We start from the raw sequence: 7,906 nt of genomic DNA, 5'->3' as shown, positions 1-7,906 counted from the left end.
TTTTTCTTTAAAATTTACCCAGTCTGTGGTACTGTGTTATTAGCAACAGAAAACAGAATAGGACATATGTATTGTTGAAATATTCAGAAATGCAGAAAAGTCCTAACAAAACCAGAAAAAAACAGTCAACTATAATTCCATCCTTAAAGGATGGAATACCATCAGGCATGTGGGTATTATCCTTTTATTTCTCAATGCATACAGAAAATACATATGTTACAAAGCTATGCTCACAATTAAACGTATTTCTTAAAGTTTTCATTGTTTTGAAAAACTTGTATTCTTCTTTATTAATATGTTACTCTACTCTTTCTCATATTTCTCCAATAATTCCATCTGATTATGTTTAAGATAAGACAATAGAAACCAATTCAGGATATAATACATATATACATGGAAGTGCCACAAAGACACTCCATGTGTAGCTATCTTAAACAATCAAAAATATCATTTTTTTCTTTTACAAAATCAGAGAACAGAAGCATACAACAGGTCTTACCTAGGGAGGTTGGTACCAGTGGGATGGAGGAGTAGGTAGGGAAAGGGTATAAGAGGGTGAATATAGTGTAAATACTGTGTGTGTATGTATGTAAATGGAAAAATGAGATCTTTTGAAACTATTTCAGGGATGTGGAGAGGGAGGATAAGGGAGAATAATGGAGGGGATATATTTGGGGGATATATTTGATATATTCTAAGAACTTTTGTAAATGCTACCATGTATTCCTACCCAGAACAATAGAAGAAGAAGGAGAAAAAGGAGGAAGAGAAGAAAAAGATAAGTAGGTAGAGTTAAAGACAGTAGAGTGATTTAGCGATTACTTTGGAGTCAAGTAAATCTGGATTACAATCTGGGTTTTGTCAATTTAGGACTTTATGGTCTTAGATTCTCTACATCTTAGTTTTGAGGGACTTGTGCCCAATGATTCTTTCCTCACCTATGTCCAATCTACTAATAGCTCATCAAAGGTATTCTTCATTTCTGTTGTAGGGTGTCTGATTTCTGGAATTCCTCCTTTTTTCTCTCTAAAATCTTAGATCTCTCCCTTTATATTGCCCCTCAGTCTACTTTTTTCATTTAGGGCCCATAACACATTAATCACAATATTTTAAATTTTAAATTCTCAATGTGATGATTCCGCTTTTGTGGGGGGGTTGTTTTGTTTTGGTTTTGCCTTCAGTATGCATTATAAGCTATTGTAAAAGCTGAATATGGTTTACTATAGTTAACTGTAAAAAGGCCTGCAATAATATGGAAGTGAAGTGTGTTGAGAGGGGAAGCATCCGCAGGCCTGTGATTACGTCAGTCTTTTAATGACTCTGTCCCCATGATGTGACTTTTATAGGACCTTCATAAGGGCTTCTCATTTTTTTTTCCCAAGTATGTCTAGAGGTGACTGAAACTGGGTATTTCTTTTCTCCAAAGTTGATTAGGCATTCAAAACACCCCAGTAGGTTAGGCTGTGGTAAAATAGTTTTCCTTTAGAGCAGGTCTTAAGAATAACAGAATGCTCTGCATATATTTCAAAATGACTACTTGTCCGCCCTGAACTGCCAGCAATTCACCAGTTATAGTTTAGGTTTTCTACTCCAGCTTTGGTTCCCATGGAGGTTTCTGCCTACAGGTTTCTAGCATCTGATCTCCTGTATCTGTTTGTTCATGTCTCTAAATTTATGGGCAAACATTGCTTTGTGACCTCAATTATCTGATATTTTTAAGAGGAGTTGTTCATTTGTAGATTGGTCATTTTTTTTACTTGTCGTTAGGATGGAGAAGCTAGGTGAGACCAAAGTGTATAAAAGCTGGAAATATTCAAGGAAATAATTCAAGAAAAGTGTCCAGTCATATCTAACAATATGTCAATCTCAGGAAATGAAGGAAATTGTTAATAATTGGTATTATGATATAAAATTCAAATGTCTCTATATTTGGATAAAGTTCCAGAGGTAAAGTTACAAGAAATATGTCATACTCATTTAGTCTATTTGTTACAGTAAAATGTTATTATTCATTTCAAATTTATTTCTGCTGCAAATGGTCATTCCATTTTTTCATATTTCACAACATAGTAATTATATAGTAACTTATCAAAATAGATCAATCATTTCCTGATTTAGCCAAACGATATGAGGGAATATGACTTATTTAAAATTGTGTTTTAAAGCAGAGAATTAGTTTTGATATTAAATATTGTTAAGAAACTTTCTTATTTTACCAACTTAGTCTGGTCAGAAAAGGAAGTATTAAACTTTCTGCTTTTAAAATATTTCTGTTGAAGAAATTGCTATTTCTCTTTGCTAATTCCATTTCTTTTTAACCTAGGATATAGTCTAAATTATTGGTGTAAATTTTAAATACATGCTATAAATGAATGATAAAAAGTGTTCACTTCTAATGTAGAGCGATGGCCCAAAAATATCTTCAAGATTGAGAAAAGTCTTTGTGTCCTTAAAATAGGAAGAAAAAAAAAGGAAAGGAGGAGGAAAGAAAGGAAACAGAGGAAGAAAGGAAGGAAGGAAGGGAAGGAGCGAGGGAGGGAGGGAGGGAAGGAGGAAGGAAGAAAGTGGGGTGAGTTATTAACTCTTCACAGGGTATAGTTTTAATTTGACTCTCAAGAGGTAATGAAAGGATTGGGAAATAACAGTTTCTTCACAATAACTATACTAGTTTCCTTGAAATAACTAACAACCTGTAAACTTATTTTCTTCTATGTATAAGAAAGATCTAATAACTTTTTCTCCTTTATTCAGTTTCTCCTATACTATCCAGTGTGGTTAGACCCAAGCAAAGTGGGCTAATTTAACTTTGAGTCCTTTGAGACTCCTTGTTAAATCATTTCCTGTAGATTTCAAGAACCTTGCCAAAACCTTGCTGATTCTTTGGTACAAAGAACCCCCTCCTTTACCATGTTACATACAGATATGCCCTCTGAATAGATAGCTAAAGTCAGACAGATCTTTTTTTAAATAAATTTTTATTAGGATATTTTTATGATATGGGAGGGGTTTCATTCTGACAATTCCAATTAGACTTTCTTGTATATTATATTGTACATGCCCCCATTGTCTCTCCCCCTTAGCTCCCTCCCCACCCCACTTAATTAATTGCAAGAGGTTTTGTAGTTCTGTTTCATGTAGGAATATAAATTCCATCTACCATATACCTTAATGTTAATCTCCTTCCTTCACCCTCCCCCCTCCTACTAGTACCAGCCCCCACCCCACACACACACACACTGTACCTATTTTACAGTCCTGGTTTTCACAATTAATATTTGAGTTGACATTTAAAGGGTTGTCTCAGTGTATGCCCACTGTGGATGTGCTTTACTTTGGTCTATTCAATCCCTTTGAATACTCTCCCTTACCCCTTTATCTCCCACCTCCAGTTTTTCAATATCTTTCAATATATTCATATATCCTCTACTTTCATACGCTGTGGTATGTGATATTACTGATGCTAGCTATATCATTCTCTTTTCCTTTCCCCCTCTTCCCAAGTTCCATAGTTACTAATGTGTTCTACAACTGAGTTTGTATGTGATCCTGCTTGTGTGTATGTTTATCTTTGGATTTATCTCCTGCATATGAGAAAAAACATGCAGTCAGACAGATCTTGATATATATTTCCTCTTTATAACTATAGCATCTTAGAAGGAGGATACCCCTTTCAGTTTATAATGAAGATTAAGATTTAATTAGTTATAAAATAATTTCCTTCTCAAACCAGGAATTCTGTATCCATATTGTTCTTTATGGCTTTATCTCCCAATATACCATGATAACTTAAATCTTTTGCATATAGACAGTGCCTCAAAAGATTGCCATATTGGAAACTATGTGAAAAAAATTAATTTATGACAGGCACAGGCACAAATGATAGATAATATATAATATGATACTTTTCAGTAAAATTTCACATTCAAATTCTAGGTTATTTAGGGTACTGTACTTGGCTAAGTCAAGTCAAAGGAGTTACTCTACCTAAATGTAAAACAGATTATACTTTTTAATACTGCTTTCTAATTAGCCTTCAAGGGGGAGATTTCAGTGAGAGAAAGAAGAGAGAGACAGAAAGACACACAGAGAGAAATCATTCATTGATTTTGTTTTATAATAATGTTAAAAATAAGGGAAACAGGGCATTTAAGAGTAAAATTAAGTAAGAATTCTGTGAACTTCAACTATTTATCTCATCTTTTTAAATTAATATGATTAATTGAAGATTCCTTTTATCTTATATAATGAAATATTTTACTTTTATTTGAATTATAGCAGTTATCTAAATGTTATCTGGTCTCACTGGGCTATAGATAAAAATGGACACTTCGACAACTGTTTCCCATTTCAAGCTCACCGTGTTCCCCCTTTAAACTGATGCCTGTCATTTCATGGAGTCCCCCAAAACCCATTCAGCTTCAGTTTCCACAAATGCCCACCATCCAACTTTTTTCTTCTCAAACTTTTGTGTATCCATATCTTCTGTCCATGAAACTGCTACAAAGAGCATCAGGAATTTATAGCTTCTGGTAGTGAAGAACACCTGCCAAAGGCAATACCTCTGCTATCAGTAAAGCCTCCAGATGCCACAAGACTACTAAATCCCATTTATATAGATCTAGACCTCAAAACATCTTAGTTTACATCCACATTTCCACAGATCTCACAAAATTACTTTAATTGACCTCACCCCATAATGGGTTAGTGGTCCTCTAAAAGACGTTTGTAGGAAATATCTAATAATTGGCCCAAGCTAAGTTCTAATTTACATATATATTCCTCCCTGGGACAGATCATTCTAATCTCTCTCATCATTGCTTATGTATTACCTAGGAGTAATAATACTTCTCCTGCCTATGTAGTAGTAATGTTGGAATGATAAAATGAAACAATGTAGGTCAAAATATTGTAAATAATATAGGGCTAAAGAAATGTACAGTTTCATTATCATTATCTCTTTTTTCTTTCTTCTTATAATTCCACTATAGAAAGTTATACTCTAAAAATGATAAAATCTTGAAAACAATGCTATATGAAAATAGAAATGGGTCCCCCCCAACAAGGAGGTGATCCTTACCAGGATCTGTCAGACTATAATACTTAGGTAGCAACATTTTCCTTCTACCTATAAGATTTCCTTCAGGGAAAAGGCAATTATTTATTCATTGAAATTAGGCAACTGGAACCTGTTTAAAATATTATCCATAGTAATTCACTATAATGTTTATTGATATTAAAAAAGACTGAATTCACCTTTGCTATCCATTCATATATGGTCAGGGTAATCATTCACACTAATGATTTGTGAACAAAAATTGAAGGACAAAAGTGAGTTGGTCAATAACACAAACTTTGACAACAATGTAAAGGCAGAGAAATAAAGCAGCCAAGCAACTTGAAAAAATTGAAAGTAGGCTTCATACAAATTCAAGTTAGTACTAATTAAAAGTTTTCTAAAAATTCAAAGACACATATGGAACAAATTGGTGCTAATAGTAATGTAGTATTTTCATTGTCCATTTTCATTTTGTTTTGCTTTACAACTCTCTAGCATTACCATTGCCATAATATTGTAGCCTATTTGGAGTGTCACAAGAAAATATCAGGAAGTGAGTATCTTAGAATATACCTTTATTCTCACAATCTAGAGGCTTGGAACTACAAGATCATGCCGCCAGCATCGTAAGACCCAGGTCCTGATAAGGAATAACATTTTTTGCCATTTTCTCACATGGTGGAAGAAATGAAAGCATCCATGCAGGCCTATTTTACAAGTGTACTAATCCCTTTTATATTGATTATGAATTATGCCACCATGACCTAATCACCTTCCAAAGGCCCCACCTGTTAATACCATCACTTTAGGGATTAAGATTCCAACATATGAATTTTGCATGGACAATAACATCCAGACCGTAGCACATATTTGTCAAGTAAGTACATTCATTCGCCCACCCTGGAACATGTTTGCATGTCATGATTGCTAGCTAGCTTTTCATCATTGTGACAAAATACCTGAAGTAATCAACTTTTGGAGTCACAGTTTTAGAGGTTTTATTCCTTGGCCAATTGGCATTGTTGTTTTTGCACCTGTGGTGAAGCATAACATCATGGTGGGGAACAAAGCTGCTCACATCATGGCAGCTGGGAAGCAAAGAGAGAGAGAAAAAGGGGCCAGAATCCTAACACTCTTGCAAAGGCATGTCCCCAGTAACCCAACTTCCTTCTACTAGGCCCTACCTTCTCAATGTTCCACCATCTCCCAAGAGTGCCCAGGTTGGTGATTGAGCCACCAAGATATGTGGTCTTTGGGTACATAAAAGATCCAAAACATAACATCATGTCCAGCTTTTTCCAAGCCTTCATCCTGCTCCCATCCCCATTCTCTGCCTTGCAACTAATTACCTTATCTTCCCTTCCTTTAATATTTTTCTTTTTTTTTTTTTGTTTTCTTTCCCTTTTTGGTGGAACTGGGGTTTGAACTCAGGGCATTGTGCTTGCAAAGCAGGCACTCTACCACTTGAACCATACCTCCAGTCAATTTTTGCCCTGGTTATATGGGAAATGAGGTCTTGAGAATTATTTGCTTGGGCTGGCCTCAAATCACAATCCTCCCAATCCCAGCTTCCCAAATAGGTAGGATTACAGATGTGAGCCATGGGCAACTGGCTTCCCTTAAGATTTTCATTTCAAGGAATCATTTAAGTGATCTGCTAATATGCAACTGGTAACATGGAATTATAACAATGTGAAATTGGCTGTTTATGAGTGAATTCATGGTAAAATCTCAGACAAAATGACAAAGTGAAATGAGTTATTAGTGACAGAGGACATAGCATAGAATATTTGATGCCAGGTGAATCTTTCAAGTATCATTTCAAGTATACCATTAGCCTGATTTAGAGATTTATCAAGGTATTTGACTGGAACAGGCCCTTAAAATGGGATATATTAAAGATTAAGTACTACAATTAGAAGGAGCTCTTAAAAAATTTTTTTCCCAGTATCCTACCTGGGAAATAAATTTTTGCTATTATTGTTGTTCTATAATTTATGCAATTCTTTCTGTCAGTTTCTAAGTCCCATCTATTTTCACGTACTGAGTAAGCAGTAATTGATGCACTTGGGGTGAGGAGTATATACTTTTCATGGGCAATATACCTTTTGAAGACAGAGAGTTTGACAAACACACGCTAAGAATTTTTAAATGCATGCTGTGTTCTATTTATAATGTGTTTTAAGTCTTGAATATATACTCATGTTGTTGTAGGAGGAAATATAAGTTTAAAAATAGTTTGTGGGCTTTTTCTCCCTTCTATTTACTATATATTGTCAAAATGGATGTGTGGTAGTGTAATAAATGTAACCAATTTCTTGAAGCTAATAAGTAATCCTGAGTGAATCTGAACCAATGCTATAGTCCATTAGGTTTTGAACTACGGTTATAATTTTCTTTAACAGACTCAGATATAGGCTATATTTTTTCATTATCATAAGCCTGAAGAGGAGACTGAAAGTGGAAAAAGATAGAGGCTTACATAGTTCACACAAAGGCTCTTCCTGTAAAGGCAAGAAGTAGTGGATTAGAAAAATCTAAACTTGCTTTACAGTTCTGATATCCTTCTTGTGCATTAAATATGTGAGACTCTCAAATACAAGCACTTATGGAACAAGGACTCAACAACAGCACAAGCCACAGAAAACAAATGGCCTTCAAAGTCTTGGTAAATGCACACGTTGCTGCTACTAACTACTTTATGTGAAACAGAGCAGAAGGTACCCCACTCAGCACCAAAGCACATCTCTAATGTTAGCAGTGCCTTAAGCTGTACTATTTAAAAAGAAATTATTTGGAATGTGGCTGTATTTAAAAGGGAAAACCAATATAAATCAAATGCCCTTTCTT

The sequence above is a fragment of the Castor canadensis genome, chromosome 5 (genome assembly GCF_047511655.1).
Source record: "Castor canadensis chromosome 5, mCasCan1.hap1v2, whole genome shotgun sequence".
In the NCBI taxonomy this organism is placed as follows: Eukaryota; Metazoa; Chordata; class Mammalia; order Rodentia; family Castoridae; genus Castor; species Castor canadensis.
This window is presented reverse-complemented; position numbering follows the sequence as displayed.